General features: G+C 34.5%; 1 protein-coding gene across 5 annotated transcripts in view; it reads left to right on the top strand.

The window, feature by feature from the left end:
* Positions 1-14,027, top strand: part of LOC142340194 (uncharacterized) — an 82,569-nt gene that overhangs the window by 15,395 nt on the left and 53,147 nt on the right. Inside the window, exon 1 of one of the 5 annotated variants that reach the window (XM_075390700.1) lies at positions 144-307. The exons of 3 other annotated variants lie outside the window; for them this stretch is intronic. The gene's annotated coding sequence lies outside the window, so the exon portion shown is untranslated. Of the gene's footprint in view, positions 1-143; positions 308-412; positions 468-14,027 lie in introns of those variants that run through there. One more of the 5 variants, XM_075390703.1, reaches the window with a different exon arrangement.

The following is a 14,027-nucleotide window of genomic DNA, read 5'->3' as shown; positions in this document are numbered from 1 at the left end:
CTTTTCTAGTTAAGTGGAAAGTGTAAACAGCTAATAGGGGGGCTTTGCAGATTATCCTGTAATCTTTCCACTTTTATCCTCAAAGTACTTTCGCTTCTCTCTCTTAACCAGAGAGCGGGTTATTGTTCGAAGGCAAGTTAGCACAGACACTTTGTCTAACTTTAACAGCTCTTAGAAACTCGTTCTGTTTTTTTATTCAGATATATATAAGTACATATAGGTGTGCGGGGATCTTTTCAAGGCATTGTCGAAATTTAGGGCGTCTTTTATTCATTATTTAAGTGTTTTTACAGCCGATAAAAAGCAGGTAAGTTTCTAATAAATCATTTTTTACTATTTTTTTAATTGTTGTTTAGGTATTTTGTACATCCAATACAAAACCGCAAGTTAGTTGCTGATAATTTACTTTTTGTTAAGTATTTAATTACTATCAAAGTATTTTGTTCAGCCATTTTAAAACCACACAGGTAAGTTTTAACTAAATCATTTTTCGATAATTTTTACTCTCTCGCGGTTAACACTGACAATTAGGCTTTAACTCAAAAAACTTCTTGACAAATTTTTAGGTATCTACTTCATTATAGAATGCATTCTGTAAGTTACAGCTTCAAAATGTGTCTATTGCCCTTATTTACTTGAAAAGAATTAGAAAACGGTGCCAATTAAAACAACTAATTTTGCTAGTAATGTCAAACTCCGACGCAATTTATAAGAAGGGCGAAAAATAAAACCAATAACAGGAAAACTAATGTTGAAAACTATCGTCATGGCTCGCATAGTCAGTTACGATAACTATTCCTACGATAAAAAACCGTAAATTATTTTCAGTGTATAAAATTCGTGTATAAATTTCTTGAGAATTAAAATTCCTCTGTCACTTTTGTTCAGGAATAAAAATTTTCATCAGTTGCTCTGAAAAACTGGATCTCAATCATTTTGATACGATTTTAGTCGAATTGTCACGTTTTTGGAACAACTTACAGATTTTACTTTTAAGCCGTATTTGAACCTTTTACTTACTAATAGGTAAGTGTCCTGAAGAGATAAAAGAGTTGGGCAGTTGAGCCATGCGTGTATTACCTGAGCGAATCCGATGTATTAAACAAAGAGGCTTAATGTGCGTTCGCTTATATTTTTCTGACCCCTCTCATCCGCTTTCTTGGCTTGATCTTGTTAATAACTGAATGAAAACAGAAACCACATTAAACATTAATTATATTTCAAAAGAATAGGGTTGAGACCTTTCAAACAAAAAGTAAACAACAAAATTGGACATTTGTCTAAGTTCAAAATGTTTTTGGAAAATAATGGGTTCAAAGGTAATAGAACAGGTAGCAATATCTAAAAACTGGAAACACGTGGACAGTTCCACATATTTACATTATGAAAGTACTGAAAACTGTTTTCTATTTACAATAAAGGATAAAATGACAATCAGTGTCACAAATGCAAAAATTGAGAGCTCTAATTAACTCATTCATTTGACAGAGTTTGAAAGCACCGCTCTTGTGAGTGAGTAAAACATTTGTTGAAAGATTTGATTTGGTTCTGAAAACTCTACAAAATTTCAACTTTGAGAAAAATCAGTCATTGTAGCAGAATTTACCGCAATTAGCAAAAATATCAAACTAAAAGCTCATCAAAACTGTATCATTGTGTATTATATATATTGATTGTGCTTTTGATAACATCTACAAATTTTTGTTTATGGTTTTTTATAAATTAGGCCTTTTAAAAGACATTATGGCAATTGATAATAAATTTTGTTATCTGGTCTCCGTAATTTTATCCGCCTTAGACAAGTTTGCACCGGTAAAGTTCATAAAAGACAAAAAGAAATTCTGGATAAACAAAAAAATGTCGCAAAGCTAATCACGAGAAAATTAAGAATTTTAGAATATATCAAAAGAATATATCAAAAGAGCATATCAAAAACACAATAATTTTCAAAAATGAAAAAAATGAATTCTATAGCAAAGCATCAAACATAAAAAGATCTCGCGTTCTTTTTACTCAGTCTTCCGCCAACTCTGTGACACAGAGACTGCCAACGATACAGACCGTAATACTTTCAATAAACACTTCGCAAACATAGGAAGCATTCTTGCCAAGAATAAAAATAATAAAAAGGAAAAACTTCTGGGACATCCGGTCCTAAACGGTTTTGTTTTTGGGGACATAACAACAAACCAAGTAGTAATTCCCATAAAAAAACTTGAGAATTCTAACTCGACCGGTCATGATGGTATCTCCAGCAGGGTTCTTAAGCTATTGCTACCTGTCAGAAGTTCACCTTTGGCAAATCTTTAGTTGCTGTTTGCTCGAAGAGCATTATCCTAGTATTTTGACAAAGCCACAATTTTTCCCTCTATAAAGGTGGCACGCGAAATGATGTTAACGATTACCAACCTATTAGTCTCTAACCATATTTGGATTAAGTTTTTGAAAGCGCATAGGATCCTGAAGTTCTTTGATGAAACAAAGTAATTGGCACCAAGCAATTTGGTTTTATGGCAGGACACTCGTGCATTACGGCTCTCTTAACTTGTTGAATTCCTAAGAAGAACTCTGGACAAAAAGCAGCAGGCTTTGGCTCGCTTTATTGATCTGACTAAAGCGTTTGATACAATTGATCACAAAATTTTATTTCAAAAATTTAGACGTTGTGGCTTTCGAGGTAAAAATCAAAACCTGATGAAAAGCTTTCTATCGCATAGAATTCAGTTCGTGGAGTTACAATCTAGAAAAACTGTTGAGGGGCATCAGTCAGATTTTTGGGTACCACTGGGCTCTGTGCTTAGTCCTTTCTTGTTTTTGATATAAATCAATGACGTGCACCAAGTAGTTGTGAATAGTGAAGTTGTTTTGTTTGCTGATGATACCACATTATTTGGGGAGGAATCTCTTCAAGTCCGGCGTTGTCAATAGACTTTGGTAAGGCTCAAAATTGGTTCAATAACAATAAGCTAACCATGAAAGTAGATAAAGATTGCACAGTCAACTTCAGATCAGGAAATCGGTTTAGTGCTGTTTTTGATGTTAAACCTAATAAGATGTTGGATTCTCACAAATATCTAGGAGTGAATAGTCTTTTAGCCAGCATGCTGAGAATATGTGTAAAAATTTGACAGGAACAAGTGGCAATTTTTATCGAAATAAGAACTTTTTACCAAGTTTCAACGGCTAGCATTTTACATTTCCTACGTATAATCTGCTTTTGAACACAGAAAACTGAAATACAGTAGTGTTTGTAAGACAGATCTGAATAAAATCTTAAGATGTCAAAAACCCAATTGCCGAATATGTTTCTTTCATAAGATGGACCAAGCACACAACTACATTTATACGCATCAGCTCAATTCTTTCGGTTTTTGAACTTTACCTGTCTTCCTGCAGTCTTCCTTGAAATGTTTCAAGAGCTGCGTGAGGTTTCCTCTATGGGAATCCTCGCTTGGCATGGAAAGCAGAAAAAACACACAGAAACAAAAAGGAAACGTTACCTCTGGTGAGGAGTCGCAGCACTAATGGTGAGAAATCTCTGCAGAGCCATTTGATGAAAGGATATAACTTTGCACAAGATTTGTGACTTATGCCATCTGACATTGAAAGCGTGAGAAAGGCAACGTTTTTTGCTTTTTTTAAAAACTTCAAGCATCTTTATATTCTTGATATATCTGATTTGCTTGGTTTGTTTTGGTAAATTTCTATTTTTGAAGGGTGAGCACTTGTTGACCTGGACTGCTCTTTGCAATGATGTTTCCAGAAGAAATGTAATCATTTCTTTCTGGATAAACGTAATTCATATATTCAAATACTAAATTAACTTAACCTCCAATTGTTCCACCAAAACCAATTGACCAAACCATGACAATTTGCTGTTCGCCTTTAAAATTTTTAATCTAGCCTGTTGAACTGATTCATGCATTTGTTCAATAATAACTTCACACAAGTTATCTAAATTTCAGGTTCAGTTTTGAATTCACATTGCTCTTAATCCCTCGTCAATAGCTAGCCAGAATAATTGAATTGCATTCGCACTTCAAATCATTCAATTTAGATAAAATTGAAAAATCTAAACGTATGCGAGTCTATATGTATCAAGTCATACGAGCAGATAATCAATAAAAAAATCCTTCTGCGTAAAATGCCATAATCAGCAATCACAGAAATTAATTCAAAAATTAAATCCAAGCAAATTTGACGACACTGGATTTCAATGAGGAGAACAGCCAACTACACCCGAAAACGATCCTCTATTGCATTTTGAATATTAGTTGCAATGAAACCAATGGAATTCACAGGTTTGCAACACGTTTTTATGCACTAACAGACATGCACGCTGACTTCTAAAAACAATAGATTATCAATTTATGGAATCCAAACAATTTTCGCTTTCTTGACGATATTATCATCGTAGAAGGTAGCAAATCAGACAACCTTAAATATGGTTATTGGTTTTTAGGAAAAATAGATTACAATAAGCTTTGTATCAATATCTCATTATGTCAATTCGGAAAGAACAATCATCAATTGGTCCAGTTTTAATGCTGGCAACTTGGAATAGCGCCAATTGAAACAAAAACATCTGCAATCATGGAAATCAAACCACGCAAAATTTTTAAACAGTAGCGATCGCTTTATATACACTTTATGAAATCCAACATAGCAAACGTGACAATACAATCCCGAATTGGAAACACGCATCTCTTAGGATGCATTTAGAGAACTTTTGGACGCAGTTTCGGGAACAGAGGAATATTGAAGGATGATCAACTCTTGCATTTGCATCTCGGTTTGAACACAGCACTGAAGGACGCTATAGTGTCAGTTAGCGCAAAATTCTTGGTGTTGTTTGTTTTGTTGAATATTCAAATAATCATCAATTTGGAAAACCTGTTTACAGTTTTAAAAGATCATAGAGCACTTTTATCAATAAAAAATAACAACGCTCAAAAAAAATTATAGTAGTCAATTAACACGTTGGATAGACCAGTCTTTTCTTTTTGATGTCCACATAGAACATTTTCCTGGAAGAAAATGAATTCCTAGATTACTTTTCACTTCCACTGGACCAAATGGCAAAATTTTTACGTATATTGATGATAAAATAACACGTAACTCAAATAACACAAATTTCACAAGCGAAATCCACTAACTGACAAATTTTTCAATAAACTTTCTCCAAACAGCAATCAACCCCTTCACCAGTTGTGATCAGTTAAGAACACAAGTGTAAACGTCTTTAAGTCAACACAAACTACGATAAACCAAAAAAAAACAAATCCATCAAGAAATGAAATTTGTAAGGAAACATCAGCCAACTTCAACAAATTTAAATTTAATTTTGCTGTTCTCACAACTAAGCACGCTGTGGTAATCAATGTGCGCAAGCGTTATTAAGTATTAGAGTTGTAGAAAAGGACAAAATACAACAAAATGGATTCCTGCCGCGAATCTTGTGCCAAATGAACGTTGAGATTTTACTACCTATCGAGACTGTAGAAAAAAGACTCTACAATTCCAATGAGAAGTATCTACTTGATAACTTAATGCGGCTCCAATCAACCAACTTCCAAAGAAAAAGTGAAAGAAATAGATCGATTTTAAGATTAAGAGCTCGAGAATTATTTTTTGACTAAAAATTGGCGGCGTGAATTTGAGACTTCCTTTCTAGACAGGAAGTAAAATTAATTCATGTGAACAGCAAATTGTATCACATGTAAGCACCAATCAGAGTCATAATGTAATACAGACTTGCCGTCTGTATCATATATCCGCCTCTCCAATTAATTTATGATGGTACCGATTATTGAAATAAAACAAAAAAACAAGCCGTACCCAATAGATGTGTTCAGTGCGTTTGGTATTGCAATTGGTAGGCTTTCTGAATTATAGTCCAAACGCTGCTCGCATCTACAATGCTTTTGTTTCAATATTTCCAAGCTTGACTTGAAGACTGACTGGTTCCACTTCTCATAAATTTTGATTATTAGAAATGAGAGCTACACAATTGTCCTACGCTCCATTAGAGCCGGAATCGTTGTTTGCATTAAAAATGTTATGCTGCTGTAGCAGGTGATCAATTTTATTGACCTGGTCATAAGCTGAAGTACCAACATTTGCAGCCTTCAACTTTTCTCCCTCGGTTTAAGCTTCTAGTTATCTTTTCATTTACGACAACTTTTAGGAAAATCGTTTTTGATACTACAATTCTTGCTTGTCTCCTCCAGTACAAAATTTTTTTGAAGATGATTTGGAGACCAAGAGTTTCCACAATTTCTGAATTGAGTGTCCTTGTTGTGGTCTACAGTTATTTTTTGATGGGGCAATCAAATTTTTGTGGATATTTTTCAGCGAGGGGTTCATTCCTGAATCACTTACAGTGTTTGGAGATGTAACACAAAATTTTAACTGATTTTGACTTCCCAATTCAATTTTCATGGCAAACTTTTGTGCGTCTTCAGTTGTGATAGTCTATTCAAGTAATTCTCGTCGAATTTCTCCATCCTGCACGTTGGCTACAAAGAAATCTCCAATGATTGACTCCTCGTGGCTTCCAAGGTTGCAACATAGGTAAAATTTGGGTAGAGATCCATTACATTTTTCTCTTTATTTTACTTTGAGTTGCTTGCTAGTTAGAAACGTTAAAATATATACATGTTTTTATCTAATTATCTATATATCTATCTATATAATGAATATATATATATATATATATATATATATATATACATATATATATATATATATATAAATATTTATATATATATATGTATATAAATATATATATATATATATATATATATACAAGAGAATATATATATATATATATATATATATATATATATATATATATATGGATCAAAAATATTATTTCATTGCTTTGTGAAGAGTATCATCTAGTAGAGCCCAAAGTTCTCTTGTTGTCATTTTTTCAATTTCATCAATCATTTTTTGGGAGAAAAATATATGGCAACTTTTCACACCCAGATTAAAGTAGGAATAAGAAACTGCTTTACTATCACAAACTTGCCAAGGGCGATGTCCACACAGAATTCCAGCAGCTCAAATTTTTAGAAGTTATTTAATCATGCGTTCTTCAACTGCTCATTTCTTATTCGACAGTAATTTTTGTTCAAATTGTTAATTGTGGTGTTATTTATTTTATCTCTAAAGATAGAGGAGGGTTGCTGAATTGGTCGATCAGAGTTTTTTGGCTAGAATTTACGCTAAATTTTTTAATATCCGATTTTTTTCGAGACCAAATTTGCTTTTTTAGCCCATCTGCTTTATTTCTGGAGGTAGACATTAAAACCGCGGCCATAATTTTTTTAGGCTGACAAAAGATCTTGTTGTACACCCAATGGCTTTGAGAGTCTTCTGTAATGATGAGTTTGCCGGGTTTTTTTTTGCAAATTTGATCTCGATAATTATACAAAAAGCTTTTTTATTTTTGAAAAACTGAAAAACGTTGTTAAAAAATTGATCCTTTTTGCAACTATTTGAACAAATGAGTTCTGTGTTAGACGTGCAGAAACATGTGGGCTGATCTTGATGTCGCGATGGGTCCTTACGATAAAAAAATTTTAGATTTTAATGGGAAGCGATTTTTTTTCAAAATGTTTCAGCTATTTAAATAATTTTTAATGTAAATTAACCTTTTTGCGCAAATTTCAAATCAGAGCTCAATGAATGATAGATACTTATTACAAAAAACTAGGCCAAATGAGATAATTTTACGGTTTCAGAGTTAATCTCATGGTTTTATTGCTCTGACCAATAGTTTTCGTAAAAAAATTTTATGCACTTCTTGAACTTTGCTTTCATTTGTTATCTCTTTTGCAGCCCAACGACTTATTGTTCCCAGTGGGAGATCTAATTATTTTTTAAGAGGTGTAAATGAACCTAGACTCTTATTTCAGTTGTTATCTAATGTCTGTTATGACTTTGAATATATTTGTTTAAAGATAACATCGGTTAATTTTTGAACTCTGCCACTATTTAATCTTATTTCTGGGCGCACTCTCAGTAAGAACAGGCATAAATCAGTTTTTTGGGCCATTACTTGATGTCCCTAACGGTTTTTTGTTCAAATAATTGTCTCTTTGTTTTGATACTACGCCTTTTCAAAATTTTTTTTTAGCATTATTGCACAATCTATAAGTTCATTTTGTTTCCTTGTCAAATTATCACAATGTTGAAAAGTCGAATTGAAAGAAAGCATAAAGAGAAAAGTTCAAGACGTTAGAAAAAAGGTGTATTTGAATATGTTAATTGATTTTTGTTATATAGTTTATGCTTTTTGAGCTGACACAGGTATCGCGCAAAATTTTATGGATTTTTTTGCCTATGTTTGTCTTTCGTTTGCTGTTATACGCTCCATACCTACAAACAAAAGATCCAAATTGCTTCCCCGGGACATATAACTCACCCTAGTTAAATATTTCAGTTTATAGTTGTTTGTTTTAATGACCTTAAAAATGAAATGAAGAAAAATTTTTTATTTTTGAACTGTTTATTTTTTTATTCTATTTTTGAAACCCTTTAACTCAATTTCACTACTTAGAAGTGTCAAAACCTTTGGTTAATTCAGATATGTTTTGCGCTCGGCTAAACGTTGTGACCGATCGCTTCGACCATTAATTTCACAAAAACTTTTCATCTACGGTTTAATTTCTGTAAGAAACTTCTATACTATTCAGTTTCTGGGGTTGTGACTTTATTCTGAGGTCTCATTATTAAACTGCCCGGTTGACTTCCCAAGGTATTGCAACGTAATTCATCGCTGGTTGTTGAAATCTTAAGTTTGTTATGACATTTGAAAAAATTTGCTTTCAAAAATATTGGGTTTTTGAGCCAAGTCATATTTTCAACTAAGTTTTCGGCCGATTTATAGCTCAGTCTCTGTATACGCAGGTCATGACCCGTTATCAATGAACTATTTTTTAATCTCTATTTTGGTTTTGGCTTCAAGCATTTGTTTCTTGGCATTGTTACTACGAGATTTCGAAAAAAAATTTTATTTATCTAAATTTTGTCGGATTTTGTTTTCTTTTTAATCTATGACCTTAATCGCAGGTCCCATTGCCCTTAAAATGTCTATGAAACAAACACTGGATAATGTCATGTGTCAATTGCTTCCCCTGAGGATATAAATGAACATTTTAGTGATTTGAGTGAAATTAATTGTTTTCAAAAATAATTCAGAGAAGTATTTTTGGACTTCGCACCTCTTTGCTCTGTTTTGTCGAACTGTTAACCAGTTGCTTTGAGGACAATTCTCTCAGTTTTTCTATTGAAGTTTAGGTTAAAGTGTTTTGTTCACGTTTTATCTCATGTAAGCTTGATTCTGTTATGATTTTTTTTATTAGACATCCAATTTTGGTCAGAAAAAATGTTTGTTGTTTGATACTTATTATTGTCCTTTCTAGTAGTCTCATTATCAAAAACTTTCATCGGTGTTCTAAAATGGCATCATTGTATTCCATTAGTTGAGTATGGAACCATATGTACCTTTTTGAAAAATTTCTATCACTTCGTCATTTGATAGACATTTAAGTCAAGAATGTGGATGAGCGGGATCGAAACCTTATGTGCGTACGCTCATTACCGAGCCTCCTTGTTAAAAATGCATGATATCCTGGCAGATTTCACTTTCCATTGACTTTGATGGTTTTGAGTAACTTAAAAACTACTTTGTAGCAAGAAGTAAAGTACTGTTATAAATAATACAATGTTAAAAAAATTACTGAAGTTTTTTTCAATAAGCTGACAACACAAAGGATATTAATTAGTGATCCTAGTTTTATTCTACACCTTCCAGTTGTTAAAGAAGAAAAAAACACCTCTTTGTTTTTTTTCAGAAATTTCATAGCATGTCGAGTAGAACAATTGTACTACACAAGCAGCATTCGAGGACTTCCTGTGTCTACTAGCTAATGTACTTTAGTTTTGCCCGTTTGGGTTTCTAACCAACACTCTGTTAGTTGTGTTTTATTGATCATGTTGATTCTTGTCTTTGTCCAATAGTGTTTTATGCGATTAACCTTCTCAAGTCCTCCATCATTTCGCGAATGTAGCATGTGCTCTCAGTGTTAAGAGATTCATTTTCTGCAGAGTGTGTGCTTCCGGCTTGTTATATATTTTCTGGTGATGTTGCATTGATGGTTTTGACCCTTCTTGTGTTTTGTGGGTTGTTGCCGTATGTTTGTGTGTTGGGTGTGCTCCGGCTTTGAGTGTTATTTGGGTGTTGTGCTCTTTGTACCAGTCTCGCATCTTTGCATAGTGTCGTGTTTTCTTACAGATTCAACATATTTCTTAATTTGCCGGGCATGTATTTAGATGGCCTGGTACGGATTTGTACCGCATTTCCAGCCATCTGAGTATGCTGTTTTGACGCATTTATTGTACTTCTGATGTCCCGATTGGGTGTATTACGTTGTTGTTCCTATTGTTACTTCAAATCTTCTGTTGATTCTCCTGGCCTATTTAGCGAACCAGTGCATATTGTAGAGTCCCGATCGGGTCTGTATCTTCTGATAGTATATCCATCTGTTTTTGGGGATTTAGCTTGTCCTGGACGAACATGCTTTTTAATAAGCTGTCCTCTACTTCATCCCAATTGCTAAGGGCTGCCTTTTGTTTAATTGTGCTGTTGAATTTTTCCATTGGTTCGGTTGCTTCTTGTTTAAATTCGAAGAACTGGCATCTATCGAAGGTTTCATTTCTTACTTCTGTATATGTTTCTTTGCGCTGTTCTATGAGGGCGTCTGTTGTGCATTTCAACACTTCTGTGAGTGGATTTTTCTGATGGAAAATGTTAGTTGCTTCGCTTCCTAATGAAAGGTATATGAGGCTTTTCGGTTTTGTATCAGCTTCATCCCATGGTTTGTGTCTACGTATGGACCTTTGTCTTCTATTGATTAGCACTGATTTTGACAGTCAACTTTTCTTTTGATGTTGTCCCCTATGTATTTTTTCTTTAGCTGTCGCATCTGATGTTGGTGGCTCGTAAATAGGTTCTTGAGGGTATTTTAGTTCGGCACTTGTGGGGCGTGGTCTTAGTGGTTTATCTACTGGAATAGTTTCTTTTGCAATGATCGCTAGTTTAGCTGTGCTAAACCACTTTTCCCATACACTTTTGTTTTGGGGTGTTTTGTCACAGAATACGGTAACTCCGACCAGAAGTTTTGCTATTGCTGACTGCGCCATGTGGGTTTTCCAAAAGAGCAGTCAAAAATTTTATTCAACGAAAGACTATTGCTTGTGAACGAAATTCAAAAAGCGATGAGTCATTCTCGGCTGTGCTGAGTTAGAGGGATGACCAGACAATACCTGTCAGTGCTATACATAGGGTTAACAGAGAGATGTAAGAAACTAAACTGCAATGAAATGTAAGTTTACTGCATAATGTTGATGCCAATGTTGTGAGTCCGCTAGGGTAAAATGACAAAATAATATAGTTTAATATAGTTTAGATTAGTAGTGTCTGGATGCTTGGTTTCCTTCCTAAGGTTGCAAGCCTACCAAAGTTGTCTCAAAGTTTTGGAAACCTTTTAATCTTTCTGGAACTCCAATCATTTTAATCAAAAGTTAAAATGTCTTCGATACGATATGCCAAAACTTTACATGGCAATTAAAAATTTGACGCAACAGTCATAGTACCACTATTTCAATGTCTAAGTTGTTGGCTCATTATTTTTGATCAAGTGACTGTTAGAGATTTTCCTAAGAGTTAAAAGTGTAATTGAAGAAAATATTGAAACGGTGAGGAAGAGAGGGAGGAAGGGCGGGAGGGAAGGTGGCTGTGGGTGGGAAGGAGGGGAGGGCCTGTGTTCAAACAACGTTTTGGTGCTCAAAAGGTGATGGTGTTAAAATTTACATTGTGGCATTTTCACATTTACACGCGAAAATCAATTAAGGTTGATGCAAATATTTAACAGAAGGTTTTTAAAGTATTAAGATCGTAAGGACGAAAAAGGGATCGAAACCTTATGTGCGTACGCTCATTACCGAGCCTCCTTGTTAAAAATGCATTGATGTCTCGGCAGATTTCACTTTCCATTGACTTTGATGATTTTGAGTAACTTAAAAACTACTTTGTAGCAAGAAGTAAAGTACTGTTATAAATAAAACAATGTTAAAAAATTACTGAAGTCTTTTTCAATAAGCTGACAACACAAAGATATTAATTAGTGATCCTAGTTTTATTCTACACCTTCCAGTTGTTAAAGAAGAAAAAAAACACCACTTTGTTTTTTTCAGGAATTCAATAGCATATCGAGTAGAACAATTGTACTACACAAGCAGCATTCGAGGGCTTCCTGTGTCTACTAGCTAATGTACTTCAGTGTTGCCCGTTTGGGTTTCTAACCAATACTCTGTTAGTTGTGTTTTGTTGATCAAGTTGATTCTTGTCTTTGTCCAATTGTGTTTTATGCGATTAATCTTCTCAAGTCCTCCATCATTTCGCGAATGTAGCATGTGCTCTCAGTGTTAACAGATTCATTTTCTGCAGAGTGTGTGCTTCCGGCTTGTTATATATTTTCTGGTGATGTTGCATTGATGGTTTTGACCCTTCTTGTGTTTTGTGGGTTGTTGCCGTATGTTTGTGTGTTGAGTGTGCTCCGGCTTTGAGTGTCATTTGGGTGTTCTGCTTTTTGTACCAGTATCGCATCTTTGCATAGCGTCGTGTTTTCTTACAGATTCAACATATTTCTTAATTTGCCGGGCATGTATTTAGATGACCTGGTACGGATTTGTACCCACATTTCCAGCCATCTCAGTATGCTGTTTGGACGCATTTATTGTACTTCTGATGTCCCGATTGGGTGTATTACGTTGTTGTTCCTATTGTTACTTCAAATTTTCTGTTGATTCTCCTGGCCTATTTAGCGAACCAGTGCATATTGTAGAGTCCCGATCGGGTCTGTATCTTCTGATAGTATATCCATCTGTTTTTGGGGGTTTAGCATGTCCTGGACGAACATGCTTTCTAATAAGCTGTCCTCTACTTCATCCCAATTGCTAAGGGCTGCCTTTTGTTTAATTGTGCTGTTGAATTTTTCCATTGGTTCGGTAGCTTCTTGTTTAAATTCGAAGAACTGGCATCTATCGAAGGTTTCATTTCTTTCTTCTGTATATGTTTCTTTGAGCTGTTCTATGAGGGCGTCTGTTGTGCATTTCAACACTTCTGTGAGTGGATTTTTCTGATGGAAAATGTTAGTTGCTTCGATTCCTAATGAAGGGTATATGATGCTTTTTGGTTTCGTATCAGCTTCATCCCATGGTTTGTGTCTACGTATGGACCTTTGTCTTCTATTGATTGGCACTGATTTTGACAGTCAACTTTTCTTTTGATGTTGTCCCCTATGTTTTTTTTCTTTAGCTGTCGCGTCTGATGTTGGTGGCTCGTAAATAGGTTCTTGAGCGTATTTTAGTTCGGCACTTGTGGGGCGTGGTCTTAGTAGTTTATCTACTTGAATAGTTTCTTTTGCAATGATCGCTAGTTTAGCTGTGCTAAACCACTTTTCCCATACACTTTTGTTTTGGGGTGTTTTGTCCCAGAATACGGCAACTCCGACCAGAAGTTTTGCTATTGCTGACTGCGCCATGTGGATTTTCCAAAAGAGCAGTCAAAAATTTCATTCAACGAAAGACTATTGCTTGTGAACGAAATTCAAAAAGCGATGAGTCATTCTCGGCTGTGCTGAGTTAGAGGGGTGACCAGACAATACCTGTCAGTGCTATACATAGGGTTAACAGAGAGATATAACAAACTAAACTGCAATGAAATGTAAGTTTACTGCATAATGTTGATGCCAATGTTGTGAGTCCGCTAGGGTAAAATGACAAAATAATATAGTTAAATATAGTTTATATTAGTAGTGTCTGGATGCTTGGTTTCCATCCTAAGGTTGCACGCCTACCAAAGTTGTCTCAAAGTTTTGGAAACCTTTTAATCTTTCTGGAACTCCAATCATTTTAATCAAAAGTTAAAATGTCTTCGATACGATATGCCAAAACTT

Source organism: Convolutriloba macropyga, chromosome 5, assembly GCF_964194025.1.
Source record: "Convolutriloba macropyga chromosome 5, txConMacr16.3, whole genome shotgun sequence".
In the NCBI taxonomy this organism is placed as follows: Eukaryota; Metazoa; Xenacoelomorpha; order Acoela; family Convolutidae; genus Convolutriloba; species Convolutriloba macropyga.
The sequence above is the reverse complement of the archived record's forward strand: the minus strand, read 5'-3'. Positions and strand labels throughout refer to the sequence as shown.